Source organism: Neopsephotus bourkii, unplaced genomic scaffold (assembly GCF_033783945.1).
Source record: "Neopsephotus bourkii isolate Nb327-2 ecotype Australia unplaced genomic scaffold, CSIRO-AGI_Nbou_v1 NB_31, whole genome shotgun sequence".
Lineage (NCBI taxonomy): Eukaryota > Metazoa > Chordata > Aves > Psittaciformes > Psittacidae > Neopsephotus > Neopsephotus bourkii.
In genome coordinates this window covers 1,480,019-1,507,841 of record NW_026900548.1, presented here as the reverse complement: position 1 = coordinate 1,507,841, position 27,823 = coordinate 1,480,019, and the positions used below count along the sequence as shown (strand labels likewise).

General features: G+C 43.6%; 1 protein-coding gene across 35 annotated transcripts in view; it reads left to right on the top strand.

The window, feature by feature from the left end:
- The window catches only part of MAP2 (microtubule associated protein 2), a 217,623-nt gene that overhangs the window by 22,928 nt on the left and 166,872 nt on the right, over window positions 1–27,823 (top strand). For all 35 annotated transcript variants that reach the window (XM_061344295.1, XM_061344303.1, XM_061344440.1 and 32 more), the window contains exon 2: window positions 20,886–20,940. The gene's annotated coding sequence lies outside the window, so the exon portion shown is untranslated. The remainder of the gene's footprint in view (window positions 1–20,885; window positions 20,941–27,823) is intronic.

Below are 27,823 nucleotides of genomic sequence, written 5' to 3'. Positions count from 1 at the left end.
CTTTTACTGGAAGTGCTGGGAGGTGAAGTGCCTGGGTGGTAAATCCCAGCATGTTCCACTGTGACCCTCTAAAGACATTTAAGGTTGTGTCCCTCCATGCTACTGGCTTTCAGTGGGAGCTGGTTTCTTAGTCATGCTATGACAGTTCCATGTGGATGCCCCTTTGTTGGATGCAGATCCTCTGCCTGCTGTAGAGCCATTCTGGTTCCACTGGTGTCCTCTGAAAAGGAGCACTTTGCTCTGTGAAGCTGAGGCTCCTGGCACAGCTTTCCATTGCCCTTGTACCTCAAGGAGAAGTGATGTCTTGCACAGAACTCCCATGATCTCCAGGAGCTCATTCCAGCCTGCTTTACAATGATTCTCTCTTCAAGTGGTTTGTTTGGTAAATGAGCAATAGTGTCTGGCATAGAGTGCACGGCTTAATGAAAGAAAAACAAGCACATCCTTTAATATCAAGAGTTAATTTATGTGTTTCTGTTTTGGAAATGAATTTTTGCACTGTTCTGGAAGCTGGATGGAAGTGTCCCAGAAGCATTCCAGAAACAGGAATAGCAAACCTGCAGCGTGAGTGCAGTATTTGAGATGCTGTCCTCCTGTGTAGAAGCAGACCTGGCGACTCCACTCTGGCCCTTTGAGGTGGAGTTGCTGAAACAATCCTCTGTAAATACCAGATTTGAGTGTTTGTTTTGCCCTTTTTGTAATAAGCCATTTGTGACTCATTATTTTCATTATTTATCCAGTCCCAGAGATAGAGAAATAACATACAATGAATTTCTGCACTAATAGTTCTCCATCAATGGCTGACTGAATTACAGGAAGGTGAGGCATCCTCTTCTGTTTGAGGTATGCAACCACTCAGTCCTTGGCCTCTTTGCTGGTGCTGGCACTGAAGGGACCAGCTGCATGGATAATGGATCTTGTGACCTGGATTTCTGTCCATGAGCAGCTCAATTGCACCATCAAGGAATTCCAGCCAGGCTGTTTGCATGGAGGTTGGGTGGATGGAGCAGCAGGGTGAGGCCTGGGGAAGAGCAGTGCAGACAGGCAATGTCGTGGTACCCTCTGGAATAAGAAGTTCTTGTTTGTTCTCTTCTTAGAGCATCTGTACTTGTGGCAGAGGTTAATGCTACAGCCACTGATGCCCATTCCTGGCTAAGCCACCTGTGTCTGTAGGCTCCATCTCCCAGTTTGAACTGAGTTACTGTGCAGTGGTAACTCTGCTAACTTAGCTTGGTACAATGAGCTCATGCGGGTGGCTGGGTTGGCAGCTTGTGTTAATGGTGCCTAGGGAGCAATCACTGGACAGCTACTGATGTGTTTTCCTTCATAGGCAATATAGGAAGGCCAGTTTTGCATTTAATTTCTGTTTTGAAAACTTTCTTGCAATTGAAGTCCAGCTCTCCTTTTACAGCAGGGGTTTGCATTTTAGCCTATGGAACTGCTGGCAGCGTTTGCAGACTGACACCTCAGCTAATAGATAGTCCCCATTCAGTTCTCTGGCAATTTGGGAAGAAAGGTTAAAAGACTTGGAAGACTGGTATGGATGAATTGAAAACAAATTAGATTGGTCTAACCTGTAATTGTTGAGAGGTGTTCACCTGTATTGTAGAACAGGACACTTTGAAGGCCTTGCACTTGCTGGGAATGGACCAGTGGTGTCTCACAGCTGGGTGGGATGGAATGTCTGACTGAACGATGCCGACAGTTTCTTGAAGAAGCTGTGGCTGCTGAACACCCTACTTCACGCTTTAGAGGGTTGCAGTCACTTAAAGTGGGGGATCAGAAACACGTGAGATGAGTTCCTCTTGCAGAGTTTTGTTTAGCCGAATGGATCATGCGGCACTAGACCAACCTCTCCAGCCATTCAGATGTTCTTGCTTCACAGAGACTGAAGTTTGTTTTCAGAACCTGGTGAAGAACCTTTCACTCATGCTCAGCTTTCTGAGTCACTTAGGGAGGCTTTATGATGTTCTCTTCTTGGCGACAGTCCCTCTGCTGGGAGCTCAAACCGTTGCTGGCTGTCCCAGCAGGCAGCATGGATAGATCTGACCTCCACATATCCCACTGCAGCTGCAGGAACTTCCAGAACAGTGATATAATGTGTCATTGGGAGTTACTATGCTGTTTGCCAGTAAGACTTAGCTCTGAACTGGAGCTTGTACGTGTAAAATACATGCTTTTGTTAGGATGTAGTACACTGCATCAGCGTGTGTGCAGGTGGGATTTCAAGACAGGAAACAGTGGAATCGCCAGTATGCACTGGAATGAGTACAGTGGAGGGCCACTAGGGTGATAAGGGGACAAAGAGGTATGAGGAGAGACAGAGAGAGAAATGTTTTTCTCCCATCTGGAAGAAGGGACACTCTGGGGGAATCTCAGTGCTGCCTTTAGCTACCCTGTGGGTAGGGAAGTTATTGCCAAACTGTTCTTGGAAGTGCATGAGGAAAGGGCCAGGGCAAAGCATGCAAAGTTACAAGGGAAACGGCAGGTAGATACAGGAATGTTAGTCAAATGCTGGAACAGAGACTGTGAGGGGTTGTAGACTCTTCAGTCCCAGGGGGATTTTGAAGCTGAACTGGATGAGATCTCAGTCACCTTCCTGGGAGAGGTGTTTGGACTAGAGACCTCCAGAGGCCCTTCCAATCTGTTTTGTTCTGTATAAGGACCATGGCCTCTTAAATGGGAACTGACACTCGACTGCTGAACAGCCACAGGGTCTGTGTGTGATTCATGACCAAAATAGCTGTTTCTGTATGGCAGCTATTCTCTCTCAGCAGCAGAGCATGTCCACTGATCACAGGTTACTTTATCCTACTCTGGCCAGTCTGTGGGTGACAAATGTCTTTACCAAGATCAAGCTGCTGGCTGTTTTTGTAGCTTGTGCCAAGATTAAATCTCTTCTGCTTGGTTAAGGCTGACTTTTGTAAGGTGGGATGTGAAAAGTGCAGGAGCCTGGGAGAAAAACGGAGGAGAGTGAGACTGGCTTCTGGTTTGTCTCAGTACTTCCTTGGCAATCTGCTATAGGAATGCTTAGACTACAAAATATCTTTTTCTAAAGGTTGAAAACATCTTTCAGAAGCTCTTAAAAAGTGCTTGAGATAAGCAACACCCTTCATTTGCAGCTAGTATCACAACATGATTAAGATTTACTGCTTTCACAATGATTTCTTCAGTGAATTACTGCACTTGGGCCCTCTACCAGTCTTGAGCTGTGTCCAGTACCCTTTAGCAAATGAACACAGTATGTGAACATGATATTCATGTGTCCATCACCCTAACAGAGAAGGACACCTGAAATATTATTTAATCGGTTCTGATCAGACAAAATTAGTCTGTGTCATTTCTCTATGCTGGTCTGTGCTTTTAGCTTCTGCAGTTTGAGACATGTCTATAGGCTGTTATCAGGCACAGTAAAGCCACAGCTATCCATGTCCTTGAGTTGATTTATGTCTTCTGAAGACGACTTGAAGGTAGCAAACATTGTAGGTAGAATCACCCTATTCACAGGAGCTCTCAGTGGGGTTCAGCCCCACTGATGTGAACCTTGGAGAATCATATCAAAGCAGACAACATGCGACCTGAGCTGAAAGAAAGCTTCATACGCAGTGCAAAATGGGGTTTTAGAAGATCTGCCAGGGTGTATTTCCTGAACAAATCACACTGTGATACTTCCCCAGGACAGAGAAGCAATAATAATCCTCTAGAAACGTTTTTTTCCCATCTGTCCTGTGAATGAGAAAGGGAGCTGGAGCAGGAGACCTCAACTTCACTTTAAAGGGCTTCTCACAAGCGACATTACCAATAAGCAGTATGTTGTTTAATTATCAAGGGTCTGTTTGCTTAAGCTACTGGAAATCAGCCAGGAACACTTTACTTTTCTCAGTATTAGTACATTCTTTGGAAGTAAAATGTTTGTTTTTGCTGTCCAGCGTTATTACTACCCAAAAAAGATTGATGTATCCTTTGCAGTTGTATTTGAATAGATGGGTTGCACACAAAAATAAATGTTGAAAGAAGCAAACCCAAACCAGCCAAACCAACAAGAAAGTGATCAAAACAACTGTGTCTGGGTAGAGATGTTTATTAATTCTCCTGTGTGGTCTCTTTCTTACCCTTCTAACATTGCTGGGGTTAACATTAAAAATATATGTGTTAGTGTTTCCCAAACGTGTAGTATTTGGGTATTGCCCCAGGCAGTAGTTGTGGTGTGTGGAGGTGGAGCTGGGGGATGCTTGAGTACCAGGACCTCTGCCTTCACCTCTCCCTGTCCTCCCTGCTTAGGCAGGTGCTGCAGGAGCTGTGCTGCTCCCCGTGGGGCTGTGTTTGGTGTCCTTAAATGAGAAACTCTTCCGAACAGAAGTCCTTAGAGTACTTATGATGCAGCACATGACTCAAGTGAGGTCCTGATTCCATCTGTGGCTCCATGACACATTTGGTATAAAGAAAATAGCATTTTATTTTCACACTTGGTAAGTTGTTGCATACCATTGACCTTTCCTTAACAGGATAAGTTTATTTCTGCTGATACTAATTATAGTGAGATAAAGAAATAGATGTACTGCAGGCAGTAAAAGTGGCCTTCTGTGAATGGGAAATGCAACATCATTTTTAAGTGTCATGATACTAAATGAATTGCATTTGCATCAAATAATTATTCATTTTCTGTATGGCTCTTCCTGGTTTGCTGCTATTTTCCTGCTCTTAATTATTGATTTCAGTTCAAACAGAGTAGCTTTTTTTGACTGCCTTTTTAGTATGGGTCAGGTTCCTGTATATAATGACCAATGAGTTCCACTCAGTATAGATTTTGACATTCTTGACCGACAAGACTGTGCCAGATATGCATCCCAGGATTTATTGTCCAAGAAGATAAGTCATTTCCTGTGGGCCTCTGATATTCTGAACTTGGAGCTGTAATCCATGAAGCTAATTCTGAATTGGGCTTGAGGGCACAAATGTTATTGTAGATGAGCCAGTAATAAAATTCCTGGGAGAGAAGCTGAACAACAGTTAATTGTTAATCAAGACTTGCTTTCCCTTCCTAAATAGAGTGGAAAACAGTATGTCCATCAAATGAGTACAGAAATCAGTGTTCATCCTTCCAAAGAGCCTTCTGGTTGTAATGAAAACTGTGTACACAGTTACGAAGAACCAAAACCAAAATATTTGTCTAGGGGAGAAGCCATGAGGAGGAGATAAACAAGGCAATGGGAATGAGAGAGTCAGAACTGCCAGAAAACCAAAGGAACAGAGGAGAAAATCACTTTGGATTTCAGCAGCTAATTTAGGACAGAAGGTCACTGAGGGCAGCAAAACCCAACCTTTATCAGTATTTAGAGTATGTGCTAATATGTCCCAGGGTAGCTATTTATTATTTTTCTTTCTGGGCTTGGAGATGTTGTTGAGCTCCTAAAGCAGAGCTTTCCCTTCTTTTATTCAGCCAGTAGAGGAGAAGTGAAGCCTGGTGAGTTACAACAAGGCTGAGAAATGCTTAAGTGACTCTTGTAAGCTATATGAAGACTTAAGTCCCAACTTCATTGATGCTATAAAACTGTGCTGTAGCAGCATCTACCTGCTGCAGGGAAGTCTGCCTAGGCTAGACAACATAAAGACTGGTGGCAAGATGTGCATTGTTGTCCTGGACAACTGATATCAAAGTGCGGCAAAGATGGAGGGGTGATGGGCACTGATTCACCCACAATTATTTGTGGGAGAGTGGGGACATCATGGAGTGTGTGAGGGGTGTGTGGGAAATGTGTAGGAGCCTGACCTGCTGAGTGCCATCCCTGCCTATCCCCACACACCAGGGATATGTTTGCTTTGTTTGTGGTCCCCAAACTGCACATGAGGGTGCTGAGGCGCTGGCACAGGGTGCCCAGAGAAGCTGTGGCTGCCCCATCCCTGGCAGTGTTCAAGGCCAGGTTGGACACAGGGGCTTGGAGCAACCTGCTCTAGTGGAAGGTGTCCCTGCCCATAGTAGGGGTTGGAACTGGGTGAGCTTTAAGGCCCCTTCCAACTCAAACCAGTCTGTGGTTTTAGGAAGGGGAATAGCTGCATTTGAAGGGCTGTAGAAGGTAGTTTTCTTCCCTGAGCTGGTTAGAGCTGTTCCTCACGGGTCTTGCATTCAGAGGGGCTGAAAATGTGCATCGTATGTGGGTTACAGCAGCTCCTGTTTAATAGCACAACTGCAAACTCAGCTCCAGAATGACTGAGAGTCAGGTGTGAGGTGCTTACATTAGTGTTGGTGGGTAATGAGGTATGATGTTGTACCAGCTGCTCACCACACTGTACCAGACCCAGGCATTCTCTCAAGTTAATCCTTGTGGTTGCTGCTGAAATAATTTCTTATCAGAGGACAGGCAGGAGTTCTTTCCCTCCTGCATCAAGGTATTTCACCTTTTCATTTAGGGATTGTTAAGTTTCTTGGTCTTGTGCCATACTCTCTCCCTACTCCAGTCCCCGCTTTCCCACAGCATTGATTCTGTAGTCCCATCCTGTTGAACTGCCCTGAATCCTGCCATTCCTACAGGCTGAGAAGTATAGCACATGGCAGTGCATCAAGAGTAACAAATGAGATGAGTTAACCTAAATATGCCAGACAGCCCTGGACACCCAAAGAGGATGCTCAAGATGTTTTAACTGTTACAGGGTGTGACTAAGTTTATATTAGTTTAAATCAGTTGTCTTATATCTGCATTTAAAAGGGAGAGGAATTTTTTCCTGCAAATGCTGCGTTTAGCTCTTTTCCACAATCTTGGAATCACAGACTTTTCTGAAGCTCTTGACATCACCGGGTAGTATATGCTGGCAAACAAGGTGTATTTATTTTGTGTAAGTCAGGCCAGCCTGATAGACATAAAGGGTGGAGAGAGGAAGGTAATGAGACATCTGTGCTTTAATCCCCCTCTGGCTGTTTTTCTGGCAGTGAGAGCTAGATGAAGAGTCACATTTGCAGTAAGAAGTTCTTTGCTCGGCTTTGTTTTGCACTGACACTAGTTTTACTTGTGCTCATGCTATGTGGTTGTGTTTTGGTTAAGACCACATTCTAACCACAAACCAACCCAGCAGAAACAGACTCCCTTCTTTGTGCAGCCGGAGCAGGTCTTAGCGATGTGCAACAGATGTTGCCCACTGGATGACAGGCATTTAAAATCAGCTGTAAAACTGGATTCAGGATTTGGCAAATGAAGTTGAATGAGGACAAGTGCTATTTAACAGTCTGTGTGCTTTAACAGAGAACTGTATTTCTGCTACACTGAAGTTCTGAAAGAGAACAAAAGCTAAGGAATTCTGGTTTCTGGAAAGCCAGGTTTAGTCCTTTTTTTTGTGTACGAACTACACTTAGGTGACCACGTGTAACTAGTGAAGTGGCATGCATTCTGTATGATGCAGAGATCCTTGATGTAGTCCAAGACCCTGAAGTGGGGATATTAATGGAGGTGTGAAGCCAATAGCCATTGTACTGCATGGAGACTTTTTCTTGAGGTTTGCTACTGTGTAATACACTGCAGATCTTCATAGGAAAAAAAAACCAACACCAAAGTACTGATGTCTTTTCTAGTTTCAAAATGTTTATTTGGAGTAGAGGGCAAGATGTCAAGCATCTGTTTGTGGTGAATTAAGGAGCACCAACAACAAAAGGAGAAGAACAGAAGGAGTGAATAAAACACATTATCCCCAGAAGGTTGCTGTGTACAGAGGAAACTCCTTTAATGGTCTGAATGTAAAATCTCTTTGTAAAACTTGGATCAGTTTGATAAAGAAATTGGGGGATTTCCACTGGGAAAACTTGAGATCTAAGGAATAATTTAAAGGAACAGTGTATAAAATTGAACACAAAGATCCCCAAAACTACATGTTTGACTTCTGTATGCAAAAAGCAGGCTGAAGGAGAGCATGCAGAGAGCATTCTTTGCTACATCTGATGTACGCAACACTAAAAATGATTGGGAATGTTTTCACTGTTTGTCATGTTATCATAAGAGCTAATTTAGAAAAGAATCCCAAACATTTGTGTCTGATGGACAAGTTTCAAACCCAGCATTTTCAAATTTATCTACTAAACTGAATTCTTCTTTCAGTAGCAGCAGGATCTTGTGGTTACTAATAATGATCTAATGAAAGCATCCAATACACCGTTGTTGCTGTAATGGATTTTATGGCTTGGTGGGTTGAAAAGGATGGCAAACTTTCACCAGCAAAGGTTAGGGGAAGTTACTTATTGTCTTTGCAAATTTGTCTTTCACCTAAACTACTTGCACATTGTTTGCAATCAGTTTGAATTCGTAAAATCCCGGTCCCAGAAACTGAACAAATAAAGCATGACCAGCAGGTCGAAGGAGAGGGGATCCTGCCCCTTTACTCTGCTCTTCTGACACCCCACGTGGAACACTGTGTGCAGTTCTGGTGTCCTCAATGTAAGAAGGGCATGGAGCTGTTGGAGCAAGTCCAGAGAAGGGCCACAAGAATGATCAGGGCACTGGAGCACCTCCCATATGAAGACAGGCTGAGAAAGTTGGGGCTGTTCAGCCTGGAGAAGAGAAGGCTGCGTGGGACCTCATAGCAGCCTTCCCGTATCTGAAGGGAGCCTATAGGGATGCTGGGGAGGGACTATTTGTTAGGGACTGCAGTGATAGGACAAGAGGTGATGGGTTTAAACTGGAACAGGGGAAGTTCGTGGTAGATACAAGGAAGAAATTCTTTACTGTGAGGCTGGTGGGGCACTGGAATGGGTTGCCCAAGGAAGTTGTGAATGCTCCATCCCTGGCAGTGTTGAAGGCCAGGCTGGATAGAGCCTTGGGTGCCATGGTTTAGTGTGAGGCGTCCCTGCCCATTGCGGTGTATCAGAACTAGAAGACCTTAAAGTCCTTTCCAACCCAAACCATTCTATGATTCCTTTATTGGTGGTCAAAGCAAAGCAAGCAATCCTGAATATTAAAGAGACTTGAGTCAAACTGGAAAGATTTTTGCTGGTTTTATCCAGGTAATAAATTTCCCAAGATTTTACCTGTTGCAGTGTGCAGCCATGACATCATTGGAAAAATGGTATTCCCATGGGGACTTTTTTATCTGTAGAAAAGTAGATTTAAAGAAAACCCCAAATCATCATCTTCCATTTGCTTGAAAGTTTTTAATGGGCAGAAGTGCAGGAAGTCCGAAGAGCAATAGATAATATTGTTGACAGCTTAATGAGACTTCTTGGTTACAGCGTAACAGTGACATAGAAAGTACTGAGATCCTTGTTTTTCTCTTCCCATGTGGCTTTTGCCAGATAAGTGGCAAAGTATCCAAACGAGACACACAAGCTCTGTGCAACAAGATGTAGCTTTTTCTTTCTTGATTGCAGAAATCTCTTAGATTTGGCTTGATGAATGAATAGTGGTGAAAGAATATGGTTTATAATCCCCAGTTCTAAATCTTAGTTTGGGTATAGCTAGTACTGTGAGTCCTGTTACCCTCTTCAAAAGGAACTGAATACTTTAACCTGTGCTTTCAGTGAAAGGGGATCTAAGACCTGTGGTCTTAGATGCTACCATGTTTCTAAAACTTCCTACCATAAAGCTAAGAAGTTTAAAGAGTCGGGGCAACATATCCAGTCTTGGAAAGCAAGAGGAATGTTATGAACTTATTTTCTAATCTAAGAAAATAATAACTCCTTTACTGAAATGAATTCCATCTATACCATGTTTAGCCTATCTTCTCTAAGGAAATCCTTCTTGTAGCAGATTACTGAATAATACAGATGATTGAGAGACAGATAGGGTTAGAATGTACAGGTTAATATTTTAGATGCTGGATAGGAATCAGAACTGCTGTCCTGGCCAGGTAGGAATGGTGAAAGCAAAGCTGACAGTGCGTATCATCAGAGTTAACACTGGGTAGGATGATTAGAATGATTTTCCTGTGAAGATAAAGCATGTGGAAATGCATAAACCCCTCAGCAACCACTGATTCTTCATTTACCCCTTTCCTATCCTTCAAGACAAGAAAAAGTGCAGTGTTCCATGATGAGGCTGGTGAGGTGTGTTCCCTTTGCTTGCCTCATTTATTTAATGTTTGATTTATAGTCTTCATTGGGAATTTGTGCTTTCATTCTATGCCTTGTCTTGGGGTTAGTACTTGCTGAGCAAATGTGAACGACAGAAAACACGCAGGCTGTGAGCCCAGGACCAAGCATTGTGTGCTGAATGTATGCTTGATAGTTGTGCTTGCCTGCAGTACTGCTGTGTTCTGCTGCAGCACTCAGTCCTGCCATGCTGTGGTGATGGCTTCCTCTGCTGTGCCTGCCTGTGTCAGCTCTACTGAGCAAGATCTACTCCCAATGCTCTAGTGACCTGCAGGTAAAAGCAGGTGCTGAAGCTTTCTATTACTGGGGTTGCTCTGGATTTCAAGTCAACCTTTACCAAATGTTCTGTCCATAGGGCAGAATTACCCAGTTCTTTGGTTCAATTACCATTACTGCTGGCTTATTTGCCTTTCAGCTGGGGGTAGCACAAAATATGTTCTGGCCTTAAAGACATCATCAACTCAATGTACCTATGTATGTAACCATGATTGCATTTGACTTGAGTGCTCTTTGCTGGTAATTTGCTCTACTGAATGCTCTTTCTTCCATGGTCAAGTGCAGAAGAGTCCTATCTCAGGTAATTATGGCTATGCAGTGTTATCCGCAGGGCTTTAGCAAAAAGAAGTTTGCCTCTCAAGAGCATGTAAGATCCCAGTCTTAACGATTGAGGAGAGGAGATGGGAAAAATCCCAAAACCTGGACAGAAAAGCATATGCACACACACACACACACACACACACATATATATATATATTTTTTTTTTCCAAATAAGTTTTCACCCTAAAGACTCTTGCCTGAGTGTGCTAGGCAGAGTCTGCCTCTGTTTGGCCTGGTGAAAGGTATCCAGCTACCCAAAGCTGGTATATGTCTCACTAATGTTATTTAAGAAGAGTGATAGAAGGATGAGTGTAGGAAGTGATTTGACTGCATTACTGAGAGATCACAAAATGCTGTACAGCAAATTGGGAGGGGTGTACAGGAGAGAAAGCCTAAAACATAAAGGCAGTATAGTGCAGCCAGAAACTGGAATTGGATGATCTGCCTTACCAGTAAGAGACAACAGATTCTTTTATGAAGAATAGTATATAGCAGAGAAAAACTGCTGTGTAGTGGAAGGGTGCTCTATAGCTACAGGTGCAGAAAGGTGCTGTATAGCTATAAGCATGGAAGGGTGCTCAGAAGGGTGCTCTATAGCGACAAGCACGGAAGGGCACTGTATAGCTGCAGGTGTGGAAGGGTGCAGTGAGACTGCAGTCATTAAGTCAAGTTTTCTGCAACTCCCATAAGGTCCAGGGTTTGTTCAGCAGGGTTCAGCAGGTTGTTGGAGGCAGAGTCTCACCAGCAGAACTGGGTCTTTGGCTCATGTGTCCAGTGACCGAATGGTCAGCAGTGGAGTTCCTGAACTCAACCTTTGTCATTTAAAGTGCCTGTACCTAAATTTAGGGACTGGTATTGCACTTAGGAAATCATTTTTGCTTGCAGTGTGCTCTTGCAGCTCATGAGCTTACTATACCTCTGTGGATCACATACAGGTAATTCTGCCTATGGTTTGGCATTGATGCATATGAGGAGATTGCAGCTATTAGTACAGGCTTTGCATAGAAGTGATGTGGCATCTGAAGTCCTTTTCTTGTTGTGCTGTCCTCTGCATTGCTCTGTTAATGATGTGATTGGTGTTTTCTGAAGCCTGCAATTATAGTGAGCTCTGTGGTGGATGGGAAGCAGCATTAAAGGATTAATGAGTTGAACTGAATATTTGGTGATTCCTTGAAGTGTCAACATCAGCCTGCAACAGCAAATGGCTGATTAGCCTGATTCAGCCTTTGGCAGCCAGCACAAGGCATTATCCTGACATAGTGTGCACTTCAGCTCCTGCAGAAGACTCGGGGTCAGACTTAGTGTGATACAGGATTAAGAAAACCCCCAGCAACAAGACAAACCTGTTTAAAAATGGATCCATGGCTTGCATGTGTTGCAGGTATAAATTGACATGACATGAAGGCTCAAATCACGTGTGCTCTTGATTTCACCTTACAAAGTGGAAGTAGTCATTCTTTGCTCTTCAGATGTTTGTGTCATGGCTGCCTTTCCTTTTCCATGTTCTTTCCTTTCCTGGCTCTCCTTTAAAGACAGTAAGAAGTTAGTGCAATTAAAAATTGCACATACAGGCACATCCATACATGTGCACTGAAATATTAAGGATCGGAACACATGTAGCTTTCATAAAGCCTTTGTTCTCTTCGGTGTGAGTCCTGAATGTGATTAGTCTTAAGTGGCCTCTGCATGAGTGGTTAGGTTAACATTGCATGCCCTGTCAGACAACTCTATCTTGAATCAACGCATGGTCTAGAGACTTGACAAGTGTATTCTAATTTATTTAATGCTGCAGCTGTACTTGCTTGCTCCCAAGTGTTTTCCTTGTATCTCTTGGAATAAAACATCCAGAACAAAAATGTGTCAGTGGAAAGGTTGCATGGGATCCCTTGGGCCCTGTGCTGGGTATGTCTTGGTTTTACAAATGGCTTTGTGGTAGGGCCAACGGAGGTTAGTACGGCTGCTTGCATGATTCAGGACTCCTTTGAAGAACCATGGTTTGCTGCGTCAGAGCCCAGTCTCATCTTTTGCTCATTGGAATAGTTGCCTCAGTGGTCACCATAGGGTCTGCTGGAGTACCTTGCTGGCTGTCTGCTTTGAGTGACCAGCCCCCTCTTAAATCAGATCCCACCATTCTGAAAAGCCCCTGAGTGTCTGAAAATCTCTACCATGCAAAAAGCTGGAGATGAATTATGTATGTAGCCGTCTGAAGTGTACCAAGACAAACTCTTTGCTCAGCACCTATAATTACAAACAGTGTTCTGATTCTGAATAGAGGGCTTTAAAAGTTCACGTTCAAAGCTGCTCATTAATTATGTTACTGAGCGTCAGCCCTTTTAATAAAGGAAAAATTGCATTCTTCCTTGGCTGAAATAGAGATAATTTTACTTCCCAAGGACGGATTATTTCAGACTAGAATGGTGCTTGTGCTCACTAATTGAAAGTTAATAAACCTGTAAAAAATGGAATTTCTAAGCCGTCAGATTTGAATGCGTTTGCCACTGTTACTTGTGACTGTGCTGTCTGGGTGAGGTGCTCAGAAAGCCCTGCTATGTGCCCTTTTCTTCCTCAGTTAACTTCTAGACTGCATAGTGTTGTTAATGTGCTGCCACTGTCATTCATGCAGAGACTAGGAGGCCACCAAACCCCTAGTATTTATATGTTTTTATTAATAATAATAATAAAAAGCTTATTTTAAAGGTTGCTTTAATGAATTCCAAGTTGTGTGCATTTCCAGACATGTTTCTAGTCTGACTGTAGAAACAGATTGAGTGCTAGTCAGCCCTTGTAGCTCAGACAGTGCCCCTTTTGTCATGTTGCAGCACAAAATGTTACTCGGATTCTTAATGCACTTGACCTCAGTTACATCTAGATGATGTATCACAGACTGGGAAAGGCTGTTAAAGGAACCTTTTAACATCAGCAAGCCAAATGGCTCATTTCAGGAAATACTGGAATAAAGGGTGTTTGTGCAGGCTTTGTGGCAGCCTCCTGCATACATATTATAAAGCAGTCTTTAATTATGAGATCACATTATTACTCCTGCCTCCTGAAGTGCATGGTATGGATGTTGCTCCATTTGGGAAGAGCTACTCAGTGTTTTGGGGGTTTCTCTTCTATTTTTAGTTCAAGCCTTCATTTTCTTTATTTCTTCTTACTGTTCTGAAAATACTGGACCAGTCATTCTGACATTATCTTGGCTGTGTCACATGTTTAGGAGTTTGTAGTTCAGAACCCTGCAGTGAAATGGAGGTGCACTCACATTGTAGAGGTGAACACACTTTAAAAGTCCAAGTATGTAAAGTCCCAGTGAGACCCCACCTGCACCACTGTGTGCAGTTCTGGTGTCCCCAGTATAAGAAGCACATGGAGCTGTCGGAGCAAGTCCAGAGGAGGCCACGAGGATGCTCAGGGGCTGGAGCACCTCCTGTATGGAGACAGGATGAGAACACTGGGGCTGTTCAGCCTGGAGAAGAGAAGCTGCATGGAGACCTCATAGCAGCCTTCCAGTATCTGAAGGGGGGCTGCAAGGATGCTGGGGATGGACTCTTCATTGGAGACTGCAGTGATAGGACAAGGGGTAATGGGTTCAGACTGAAAAAGGGGAAGTTCAGGTTAGATATAAGGAAGAAGTTTTGTACTGTGAAGGTGCTGAGGTGCTGACGCAGGGTGCCCAGAGAAGTGTTAAAATGCTCCATCCCTGGCAGTGTTCAGGGCCAGGTTGGACAAAGCCTTAGGTGAACATGGTCTAGTGTAAGGCCCATTGCAGGGGGTTGGAATTAGATTATCCTTGAGATTCTTTCTAACCCAAACCATTCTGTGATTCTAACCCTACTTGTAAGTGTCCAGTGGAAGCTGCTTAGGTTCACTGTGGAGTCACCTACCTTCTGCTCTGACCCTGTGTGAGCTGTCTGGGCATAGAGGTACAGAGACTGGGAATGAAACAGCTATGTAAGACATCCTGCTTTGACTCTGAGACAGACATCCTCACACCTGCATACTCCTTTCCTCATCCCCAGTCCTTGGTTTATTATGTGCCTTTGAGTTGTGGTATCAGGGAGAGCTGTCCTACAGATACCTCCTGTGCTTCGTCCCTGGAGTAGCTTTAATTTCTGGAAGATGAGGAGCAGGTCTTGTGGAAAGCCACTATGATCGTAGAATCGAAACCTGTCCATCAGGAAACTGGAGTTTAAACTGCTCAGAAAAGTGAGTTCTTTAATTTCTTACTTTTTTTCCAATTATTTTTAATCTAGAATGGCAGAGTCATCTTAGAGTATTCCGGATTCATATTTACCAGAATAGTCCATTTGAGTGTTTCAGATCTTTAAGGTTACCACAAACTGATCTGTTATCTAATGAAAAAGCATGCTTCCCCAAATTAATCCTTCATGCTGTGACACTTTAAAAATCCAGAAGGACTCTCACTGATTTCTGATGTGAATACCTTAAATTGAACTTCATTTTCAGAAATGAGCATCATTTGGTTGCTGTTCCCCCTCAGACTGTAGACTGAGAGGCATTTGGACATAAAAATAGTAGGATCCTGTAAGACAGAGGGAGTCTGTTCATTTAATACTTCCTCTTGCAAAGCTATGATTGGCAGGGCTGAGTGTGGTAATGTGGTTTGCAAGCGGTGGGCAGTGGTGAAGCTCTGATTGACTTTGTGGGCTCAGGAGAGAGTAAGATGAGAAGTGCTCAAGGATGTGTTTTAGGGAGAGAATGGGAACATGTAGGCTCTCAGGCAGCAGAAACAAGCGAAGATACTTTTCATCACCACAGAGAAAGAAACAGCTCACATTGTAGTTACCCAAGGCATGTATCCAAGATGAATCCTTAACTACTACGAATCAGTGGTTCCCTGGCATTTTGGTAGAACTGTGCTGGTCTGCCTTTCTTAGGAGTCGGGCTGTTGAGTATGGAATCTCATTGAAGAATAAAGAAGTTTGAGGCAGTTCTTTCCTCACATAAATCTTCCAACATCTTTTACATTGTTGGTGCTAATAAATTGAAAGTTGTCTAAGCAGGTAATAAGAAGATGTGGTTTGGTTTAGTTTCACTTGCAACTCCAAAGGACTTGGGTAAACTTCCTGGAAATCAGAATTTTGCTACAAGGAAGACATTGTCTATGAATGAGGATAGAAAGCAATTCAGAATTTACAGGTTCATACTGGCAGAAGTGCCTTGTCATGAGCAGATAATGAATTTCCTGGAATAGGAGCAGTGCTAGAGCCACACTGATTGCTCTCAAAAGGAATTCTTTTGTTACTTACTTTCTTGCACTGTTGGCACCCTTGCAGGGTGTTGAGTTGCTTCGTTGAAAATGTGTTTAAACATTGAAAAATGCAAAAGGATAACGGGATCAGCCAAAGAACCAAACAGAAGCTTTGAAGTCCTTTCGCTGCAGAAGTCCTGATAGCAGACAATGTACTTTTGGTGCGAATTCCTGTCCCTGAAATGGGGAGATTCAACTTGAAAGGGTATGTGGTCCATAGGACTCCTGGGAAGCTGGGCTCTCAGCTTCCATTAGTGATATCCAGTGTGTATCTGCTGCTTTTTTGCACAGCAGGGAACATGCCTCACAGATCTGTTCTATTACTCCCTCTTCAGCTTTGAGCCATAGATCACTTTTTGTATGTAAACAGTCTAAAATATTCTGGGGTTTTTAGAACTCATTACACTATAAATTTCAACGGACATAGCAAGAGGGGCTAACAAAGGTACCACAGCAGCCGAGGAGCAGTCTCACTCCAATTAGAGAGAAAGCGGCCTTTGAAATTCCTGGCTTTTTAAAGAAGGAAGATGAATTTGTTCTTATTTCGTAGTGATAGCTGTGGGCTGGCTGCAGCAGTGTGAACCTCACTTCACTTGTGTATTGTCAGGGATGAGGCCTTCATAGTACATCCACAGCTCCTCCTGCTCAGTTTCATCACATGTAGGCAAGCAAACAACCAAAACTCTTGGACTGTCCCTCATCGGCAGTGGACACATCAAAGAAAGGTAGATGTCCAAGGCTGGAAGGAATTGCAGGAGATGTGATGCAGACCTTGGTTGAAGAGGCAGGTTCCCCAGGATAACCCTGTCCTGTTTACCTGGTTCCTTTTGACTGTCCAGAAAAGGTGGTGTACAGCTTCAGTAAGTTCCTAATTTACTTAGATTAGCCTAAATCTCTTTTGCAAGTCTTTCAGACATGTTGAACAACTGCTGGTTTTATACTTTGGAGGTTTATCTCCTGTGTTAAGGCACGTCTGTGTACAGACAACAGTTAACAGTACTAGGTTGACAGCTATCATAAAAGAGCTCTGGAAAATCTGATTGTGGAAGCAGAATATCCAGTTCACTTTGCTTTCCTGTGGGGTGTGACTTGCCTCCACTTAGGAGTCACCACAGCAGAGTGATGTGGGCTTGCACACCAGCTCCTCCAGTGCAAACGTATGTACCTGGGCTCAGCCTGTTGGGCCTCAGTTAAGATGTTGGTGCAAGAAGCTATGTGCTGAAACATTTACTTTTGCTCCCTCTGCTGCAGCACTACTACAGCACTTTGCATCGAGTGTCATAGCACTGGTTCTTGGATGATTTTGGACCTCATGAAATGCTTGTAAGCTCACCTCAGTGCTCTCTTCATAATGTCACACAATGTACTGCAAAGAAGTGAGCCTCAGACTGACCTCTCCAAGAACTCACCCAACCCCCTGAAGAGCAGAGCACATATGGGTTGCTCTTTTTCCACTAACTGTGCTTTACTGTAACAGAAAACCAGGTTAGAGCGGTTTGTGTTGGTTCTTTACAGGAGCAAATTTGCTGATTTTGATCCTCTAACCATTTTTGGGGTATTAATAATTGATTACTGATTTATTTCAGCAATCTGAGTTACACTGGAAGGTCTCTGCTTGCCTGTGTGGTCACCGTCCTCTTTCCTTTTTACCACGGCCCTGTGCTTGCCCTTGGGCAGTGCTTTAGGGGCTTCCCTCCTCTCCCGTGAGCTTGCAGTGTCAGTGGGTTCATCCATTGATGTGTGGTTGGTTGGCTGGTTTCTGGTTGGTGTTTTGTGGACATTGTTTTGCATTTAAAAGATACTGTAGTTAATAAAAGAACTGTATTTTAATCTGTTTCATCTGATTTACCTACATGAGTCTGCTTAATAGTCTTTAGTCATATCTCTCTTTTGGTCAGCACTGTAGTTACTTATGTCCTAGCTTACTCTTGCCACAGATCAGTTTACCTCCGTATCTTTATTCCATCCCCATGGAGCTTCCCTGCACTCTGTTGGCCTCCCATGGATCCCTGCTGACCTGTGCAGAGTTGCTTGGAATCTATCCTGTCTTTTTCTGAGATTCACTGCCCTTAATGTGCTGCACTTGTTCCTCCCTTGTGTTTGAATAGTGGTGTCAGTTCAGGCTCACCATTACCCAGTGCATCTCCTGCCTTCAGTTTCAAACAGCTTCTCCTTCTAGCCAAACCAACTCAGTCTTCTGAAATGAAACATACCTAGGATGTTAGAAGATCTGGATGTGTCCAGCTGTGCCAATGGGTATTTAGGATAAACACAGCTGTCTTTATAACATGTGCTTGTCTTGTATGGAGCTGGAGTAGGCTGAAAGATGGGAAATGCTGGACAGCTTTCTCTTCCTATTGCATGTTACTGGTAAGCCATTAGTGAAGGACTTTGCTAACCAGATCTGCCAGTGTGACCCCTTGCAGGAACACCAACTTCACGTTAAAGCTGATAGCATTAACAAATGCTGCTATAGTTACAGGCAAGGGGTAGGTAGATTGTTCAGTATAGATGTGTTCTTTAAAACCAACTACCGATTTTGTTACCCAGCAAGTATTCACAAGGCAAAATGCCAAGATGTAGCAGTGCTAATTGTGTTTTCTCTGAGTCAAACAGAAGGCCTGGTACTTAATTATTAGTAGTCTTTTCCTACATGTGACCTGGGTGTTAACAAGCTGCATGAGTCAGAGTTGTGACTCTGAAAATCCTCAGGTTCCTAAAGCAGAAAGAAGTTGTGAATGCTCCATCCTTGGTAGTGTTCAAGGCCAGTTTGGACGGAGCCCTGGGAGACCTCGTCTAGTGTGAGGTGTCCCTGCCCATGGCAGGGGGTTGGAACTGGATGATCCTAAGGTCCTTTTCAACCCAAACCATTCTATGAATCTATAACTGTAGCAGAAAAGTAAATATGTGTCTGATTGATGTTTCAGAGCCATATTATCTTGCTAGCAACAAGTCTGTTTCCCTTTTATCATGACCTAAGATACTAGGATGAGTCTGGAGTCTCTCAGGGAGTAAACACTGTGGACTGGGCCTTAATGATGCTGGAAGCTGGCAGAGGTGCCAGGGTTATGTGCTGGTCAAAAGCATTATAAAAGAGATCTTCCTTGTACCATTCCTCCTTATCTCTTGCTTTGGATATGGATTGGGAGCTCCTTTGAGATTAGGGGGTGCTGAACGGGGTTTTGCTCAAGAGGGGAATATTGTGTAGGAGTTGTGAGATGATTGTGTTTTGCTGACTATTATTGACAGTGTCTGGATGAGTAGCATCTTCTCAAAGAATGCTGAATCTTTGGTGCATGACACTGCACCTGGGGGTGGGGCTATAAACAAATCTCATTTAGCAAGTCTAACTGGCTTAGAGCTGTTTTCCTTCAGACATATGGAATTAAGCAGAGATAATGGGGACCACGCCTGGGCAGTGTATTGTAAGAAGTGACTTTTAATTTTCTGGTACTGGGAGGAAAGAAGAAAGAGCTGAGCTTGAGTTGTTTTCCACATTTCCCCTGGTTGCACTTGGATCTTTCTCCTCCGTTATGGCAGTAATGTGCAGCACAAAGTTAGTCGTCTTTTTTTTGCTTTTAAAAAGTTGTCCCTTAAAAGCAGGAGGTAGGGATGTTGTCCTGGCCTTCTGCTCCTGATTCAGCTACTGACACGTTAACTTTGACGAGATACTGAATGTGCCCTTCACTACCTTTCAGTGTAATGAAATGTTTCATTACCAAGTTCTAAGTCAAAGGCAAGACCCCTCTTGCTTTCAGTGGCAACCCCTATGCTCATGGGTACAGTGAGGCGTAACAAAATTGATGCAAAGTACCAAGTATTTTTGTTCCTGCTACTGTGTATCTTCTCCCCACCTTTCTTCTTTCAAACAGTGAATATTTTATACAGCCTTGTTCAGCTGTGATTTTTTTACCCATGTTCTGGCAGAAGTTAATGTTGCAGGTAGGGTGCATGCTGATGAAGGGTGATTTACAGGAAAATGGTCCATTTGCTGGCTGTTGGCCTGAAACTGGGAAGGGAAGTCTGTCTGTTCTTCTTCCTTCTTGGGCAATTCATAAATAACCAACCATTTGCACTTTATAGGAGCTTCTCCCCTGCCCAGCCTTTCCCAGGATTTGCAAAGCCGTAATTAATCCTCATTTATGCTGTTGCGATGATACTAAACTCATTGTAAGATCTGGTAGTAACTAGAGCACAGAGTAGTTAAAGATGTGCCTAAGGTCATGCAATAAACAGCTGTGGCACCAGAAAGAATTCTCCTCTGTGAGTGCTCAGCAGCACTTCCCTACTGCAGCTTTTCTGTGGTACATGATACTCAATTACATGATGTTCAATTTATAGGTCCCATAGGCCTGGGCTGCAGCTTGTAAGCACATAATTTTTTACTGTGCAGTGAAACTGTGGGATTCCAGGAAACAAAACTTTTGGTAACTGAAGTCACATAATCTCCATTCTTTGTTTGTTGACTCCTTGTATTGTCAGTTGTTGCTGTTACCGTCTTTTGTAATTTGAGGTGAATCATCCCCAATGAATCTAGATACATGAAAGGTCTTCTGCCTGCGCATCGTCTTGTTTCTGTAAAGGAAGAAGGTGCTTACTTATCTCTGTGAAACTCTAGTCCTGACAGAAACCATCAGTGTAGGCAGGGTTTCAGTGGAATCTGCTTTTCTGTGGATATATGTTTTGTGTGGGAGCAGGCATTCTGAAGGTCCAGGCTGGTTGGTGGGACATGGTCTGGTGGATAAGAAAGCAATTAAGCTGTGATGTCAGGAGAGGTTCTAGGTCACTGGAAAGGAGAGTTTAGTGTAACTTTGCATGTATTACCAGGAGCAGAGAAGGAAGGTATTTTGTTAATCACACATGGCAATTCACGAGCTTTTAAAGCATTCAGTAAAATGAGAGCCTTTTCCCTTTAGCAGCTGTCACTAACTGAGAGCTTTTGCTTTGTTTCAGGTGTGGAAACCTGAACTAAAATATCCTGCGATTGACAACGTGACGACACCAAGAGGTGGGTTTTCTGTGTTTGTTCATCTCTTATCAGCCATTCCAGAGCACTGGATATGCTGTATGTCTTGACTTTACTAGGATGGATTACCTGATGAATCTCTGTGGCTTGTTCAAACAAGACCAAAGAGTTTGACAAGACTCCTCCCATGTCTGTGCGTGCATGTGTTGAGTTTTAAACAAACAGAACGTGTCCATTCCCTGGGCTGCACAGTGAGAGGTGTTTATGGCACGGAGGTGGAAACTTAAGTGAAAATAAGAATGTGTTGGGGTTTTGCCAACCATTTTGTTCAGGTGTCTGTTGCCCATGGGGAATGCCCATTGGCAGTAGGAGCTGAGCTATCCAGAAGCTGTGCTGCTGAGTACAGGCGAATCTGTGACGTGGCATTTTCCTCCTCTCACACTTCAGATTTAGGTTTCATGGTTGCCGAGAATGTTTTATGTGATGTGCTCCGTACTTGTCTGTCAGTCGCCACATGCTCACCTTGTTTGAGGGTTTTGTTGCTCGGCTTTGTTGCAGTGTTTTATTGTGGTTGTTGATGGAATATGGAAATCTGCAATGCAGCCCAGGTGCACAGAAATGCTGATCCCTGGGTTTCTTGCTGCAGCCTGGCATTAGCTGGCCAGAGAAAGGTTTGTGTAATGAGTGCAGGCAGATTTTGCTTATTTGAACAGCTCAAGTGAAAACCAGCTGGTAAATACCACGTTGGTTTTATTCAGTGGTTGTTGCAAGAACAAGTATTTGGTCATTCCCCTTCAGCAATGAAAGTGCTCATCTCAGCTATACTTGAAGTTTTCAAGCACCAGGTTTATGTGGTGACACTGCGCAACCACGATGAAGTCATAGGTTTGGGTTTGGTTTCTTTTTTCTTTCCTGGAGCTAGTTCTTGCCCTTTTTTATAGGATGCGGAATGGAGTAGAAACTGGGATGTATGTTGCTCACATCTATGTGCTGGGGACAGTTTCTTCTTGCTGCCTTTCCAGCCACCCCTCACTTCTCTCTTGGAGGTCATAATTCTTTTTCCTATGTCTGAAGGTACGAGTCTTCCTGCAGTACATGTCCACAGCAGGAGGGCGACCAGTAGCAGTATTTCAGTGCAGAGCAATAGTCTCTCTGTTGAGTGAGTGCAGCGTTAGTTGCCAGCTCTGGAGTACTGCATTTTGACTGTGAGGAGCTACAGTGCAGATGTGCTGCCTGTTTTTTTAAGAGGCTAAATGAATTGCCACAGTCATGTAAGCTTTGTCTTGTGTGTTTGTGGAAGGCAGTGAGAGAAACGGGTAAGGTGTGAAAAGTTGTCAGCCAGGCTCCAGTTGTCAACATACTTGAAATGAAATGGCCAGTGTCATTGGCATTAATACCAGCTCATGGTATTAATCCTTGTTCAGTGCGAAAAGGTCTGGCTTTGATTTCAGTGAGGTCAAGATGTTTCTTGTCACTACTCCTCTTCATGCCATTAAACAAGATTCCTTAGGCAAAAAGGTCAGAGAAGCTGGGCCTTTCAAAACGGTACTGAGGCCAGTCCAGTAACTCCAATGGGAGGGAGCAATTTGAGGATCTGAGCTTAAAGTGTAGACAGAGCTGTCTGGTGTATCTCTTTGCAAAGAACAGCAGTGAAGTTGGGGAGAGTTCACTCTGCAGTTGAATTCACTTGTACTAATTTGAGCTTCAAAAGCCTTGATGGCAGGTGTTGAATGGGCTGTTGGCTCTTACTGAGAGCTTATCATAAACAGCAATGTGTGTAACCAGGAAAGTCAGTGCAGGAAGCTGAGCTGTCAGCTGAAAGGGATAGGTAAGCTGTCTGCTCTTAGAAGTGAGCAGTAATCCAGTTCTCTCAGTACCCAAAGTATGGGTATTTTCAGCTGTGTTTGAGCTGGATTTTATCATATAAAGATTTATCATATAGAGAAGTGGAGAGCAAAAAAACTTAGTGTTAAAATAATCACTTTCCTAAATCTTATTTTTGTAAGCTGATCAGGCAGTGAGTGCAGGCTGTAGGAGCAGCCCTGGACCAAGGCTGAATCAACACTTGAAACTTCTGAACTTTATTAGCTCTTGTTCTTCTCTCTGATAGTGTTCTTTCCCTCTTCTCCTATGTGAATCTAAGGCACATTCAGATGATGCTACATTTTCACAGCATGCTAAATGTTCAGCTCTCCCTTTTGTCTTGATAACCTTCCTTATAACCCATTCTTAACCTTGCACACAACCTGCTTAAGGTCAGGGAAGAAATTTACACCCGTTTCTTGGTCTCACTCTGTTGCATCACTTTCTGAACTGCCCCAAAGGACTTTCCCTCTCTTTCTTGCTCATCACATAGCAGTTGTGTATCTTGCACAAAGGAATGAAAGCAAGGTCGTTTGTCTTGTACCTGTCCCTGCAAGCTCAGGCACATACTGAATCACACAGGGCATAAAACCCAAATCCTCAAAACAAAACATGAAACATAAGTGGAACAATTGTGTTTTACTGTGAATCTGGGAAAAAATCCTAGCCCAAAACAAAACAAAAACATGGAATCCCAAACCAGTTTGGCTTGGAAGGGACTTTAAAGCTCATCCAGTTCCAACCCCCTGCCATGGGCAGTGACACCTTCCACTAGAGCAGGTTGCAGATGAAGAACATAAGTGCATGTAGGAAATGGTTCCCAGACCTGTACTAATTCATGGTGAATTTCCATGTGGTATGAACAAAAAAAATTGAGAGAATTAGGTAATTTTATCAACAACTTGAAGACCTGCTTTGCCTACCTTAACGTTAGGCTCTTGTGCATGGCTACTGCTAGCAAGAAGCGTGCTCACCCTGCTCTTGCAGAGAGCAGAGTCTATCTGGAAAACGTGTCTTTCCACTGAGTCTAGAAAAAGCTTTTGGTGTTTGGTTATCTCTGTTCTGTTCAATGTGAGGTATGAAGGAGCTGAGTGAGCTCATGTTCTTACAAGCTCCATAAACAGAGCTTGTTGAGCGTTTACCTGTACACTGTTAAAAGAGTAATATGAGAACTGTGATCACAACTTATTCCATGGAGTCTTTTGTACTTCTGTCTTTAACAATGCTGATCTTTTGGGCCGATTCTCTTGCAAAAGTGGTCCGCTACAGCAGAGCAAATAAATGAATGAAGTAAGGCACCTGATCTCTTACAGAAATCAGTCATTCCACCAGGGTGTACTGGTTCTCTGATTCGCAGTGTAAGATGATGCACCTCAAGCTGTTTTCTGAAGCTGCTCACATATACTCACCATTACCACTTTCTCCTATCCCACTGCTAGGAATGGAAAGTGTGAAAGGATTCAGGAATGCAAAGAGCTGCCACAGCAGCGGTTCCTGAAGAGGGTGATGCCACGTGTATAGTAGAGGGAGTGAGAGCAGTCTGCACTGCCAAGCAACATGGATGTTATCCTTAGGCCCACTCCTTTCTCTGTTACAGATTTCCTCTGTGATACTCTCTTTGTGCTAAACTAAAACCAGAGAAAGCCAGACCCACTTCCCTGTTGAAGGCCTCGACATCACATCCAGCATCCTTTGGTTTAATGCTAAGAGCTGTTAAATACCACAGAGAGTCATGTGAGGCAGAAGCTAGATAAACTGAACCTTGGCTGTTCATGTTGAAGTCACAAGAAACTAGAACTTACACCCTGCAAGAAAAAATCCAGTTGTTTGGAAGTGCTTGTTGTATTGTTGTTCCAAATGCTCCTCGTGTAAGAAGGAGCCCTCCAGCATGTAGGTCTTGCAGACCTGCGCTATATGGAAAAGTAGGAAGAGTACTGGCATCATGCCTTCCTCCCGAGAGGCCTCTGTGTAGGATGGGGACCTAGCAGCCTCTCTGCCCTGTGCCAGGGAGGAAAGGAAGGGGGAGGTGTTGAATGAAGGTTGTGGCTGTACTGTTTCTTCTCCAGTAGTGCAAGCAAACAAGCTGGCACCCACAGGACCCTGCAGGAGCTAGACCTGCAATGTTAAGTCTGATGGGCCAGATTTCGGTGTTGAAGTCAGCACAAGTGTGTCAGTATGGCACAGCAGCAGAACTGGCTTCTTGTTTGTGTTGTCTTTCACATGCGTCTGGGCGTTCTGACTACCTGTCCAAACCTCACTCGCTCAAGTAATTCAGTCTGAGATGTAGTGACAGGGTAAGGGAATGGTTTTCAACTGAAGGAGGGTGGATGTAAGTTAAATGTTAGACAGAAGTTCTTCCCTGTGAGGGTGCTGAGGCGCTGGCACAGGGTGCCCAGAGAAGCTGTGGCTGCCCCATCCCTGGCAGTGTTCAAGGCCAGGTTGGACACAGGGGCTTGGAGCACCCTGCTCTAGTGGAAGGTGTCCCTGCCCATGGCAGGGGTTGGAACTGGATGAGCTTTAAGGTCCCTTCCAACACAAACCAGTCTGGGATTCTGTGATTATGAATATACAGAAATAGGTGCTCTTTTTGAGGACCACTTTGTTTTTCATTGTCTGACAGTACATATAATGCCTAAAGATGCAGAGTTTAAATCCCAGCGCTTTTCTGAGTGCTAGCAAATGCTTGAGTTAATGTTCTACCAAACACCAGATGTGAAACCCAAAGGCAGGGCCAGAAAAATATTTATTGAGGGAATATCATCTGAGGAAGCTGTTCTTATTGACGCCAGCAGCTCTTGAGTGCTGGTGAGTTAACCAAGTAAGTGTTTGTGGGTTGTTTTGTAATGACTAATTCTATTGCCAGCAATGTCTTCAGGATAAAACAGCAAATGGAAGGAACAGGTGGGACATGACTTCTTTAACAGGAAACAACATATTGTAGAACTGCAAGCGTCTGCTTCTACTTAATGCTCAATCTTCAGATGCTCGGTGAGGCGGTTCATTTCTGTGGAATAAATGACTAGACCAGTCAGCAGGCCTATACAGTACCTTCATATTTTAGTGATTCAGTGGGGTAGAAACACCTCCCTTGTGACCTCCTGCATGCCATACCAGGAGGCTGGAAGGCACCAAGGAGAACAACAATTCTGATTAAATCCTTTTCCATAGGTATGAGTGGGAGTTTCGCTCCTGACTTCAGTGGGAGTAGGAGCCAGGCCCTTTCTTTGTACTGCAGCAGTGACGTCTTTGGAGACAGTATTAAAGAAGAGGTGTTATGCCCTTTAATCTGAAAAGCTTAAATTAAGCAAGACAAGTCTCTTTGAAAGGAGAAAACATCTTTTATGAGACGTTTGCTCCTCTTAAGTGATACAGCAGGGAAACTAGGCAAGTTTGCAGGTGAATGGTAAAGACCTGGGTAAAAGTTTCTATTCCCAAAAGCTTTTTTTGGTGTTTTGTTCTCTTTTTTTTCCCCCTAGCTGTAGGAGATCCTATCACTACAAGGTTTGCTTTGCTTCCAGCTTTTGAGATAGTGGCTGTAATGCCTTTATGACTTGAGTATCTTTTGTTATTGGTGGGGAGAAAGCATTTCAGTGTATAGCATTCAGAAACAGAAGGTTTTCTGTTACTTACAGTCCCGACTCATATCCTGTTCAGAGATTTTTATCTCCATTGCTGATGTCCTCACATGTTTCTGGAGCCATTACCACTCAACATGTGATGTCAAGAGCCTTTCCTTTCTCCTGTAAGGTCACCTGGGTTTTTTTTGCATTGGTACCAGCAACAACAGAACCAGGGTGGAAGCTCTTTGATCTGGTAGGGCAGCATGGAGGGTCTCATTGCAGGTCTGCCTAAAGGGAGTTTCAGATCTGTGGCCAGGACTGTTAGAGGAAAGGGAGGAAGGGCATCCTGAGGGGAAAGAGATTACAGTTATAGGAAGAATTGGTTATGTTTCTTACAGCTCTTAACTGCTGTAGGCATAAACATGCCTCATTGTCTAAAGGCATTACAGTATCTCTTTTAGTGTTGCTTCTCACCTTGGAACCATCTGGGATTAATGGCAGCCATTCACCAAATTATTAATTTTCAGACTTTGAAGGTAGATTGTAGAATTCAGTTCATTTGTCTGAACAATGTATAAAGGCAACTGTTACTTCAGTTCAACACTTTCATACGAAACCCCTTTGGTTTTGCTTGGAACTGATTTGCCTTTTTACTATTAAAATTATCTGGTTATTTTACTGTATGAAAGAAACGCATAACACTTCTGAGGACAGACAAATCTTACATCTTCTGGTACCTGTCTTCTGAATATTTGTGCATAGCTTGAAATAATTTTGTCATTTGGCTTATAATTCCTTGTCTGTTTAGGACTGGTGTCTCAAATCCTGATGAAATCAAGTCAGCCTTACTGTTCTAGGGAATGTGGTCTGATCCAGTGTGGGGAATGTTAGCCTGGGAGCTGACAGAGTTGGGCATGAGTAGGACCTTATAACATTTTGACCCTGACTAGAAAAGACGAAAATACTTGGTTAGAGATCCATGACAGTATCAACCTTATTTAACCACGGTTACACAAGGAGCTGTTTATGCTTTCCTGTTTTTCTCCATCAGATAGGTTTATAATCCAAATGCTATACAGCATGGTGTTATGTATTGCTAGATGTTGTGATGCTGCAGTGGCAGTTGCTTTGAGCTAAGGCTTCCAAAGACACATCTCAACATGAGTTGAGGGGAACTGTGCAGCTGAAAACCTGAAAACCTCAATCCTTAGTTTTTAAGTGCAGTCCTAAGAGAGATTTGGCTGTGGCACAGGACTGAAGGCAAGAATTGAACTGATTTGTGTGCTCTTAGCTGAGCTGTTTCACTCGGCCTGCTCTTTTCAACTCCTTGAAGATACAATGCAGTGGGGATAGGAGCCAGGTGTGGGGCGCTGGAGAAGGGCTTTTGGATCTGGGGCTAGTTTGGAAAAACACTAGTCAGGGGATAGTGCCTGCCCAGGAATCCTTGCTACGGAGGTGGGATGGGAGGTGGATGGAAAGGTGCCTGTTTCCAAACCCAAACC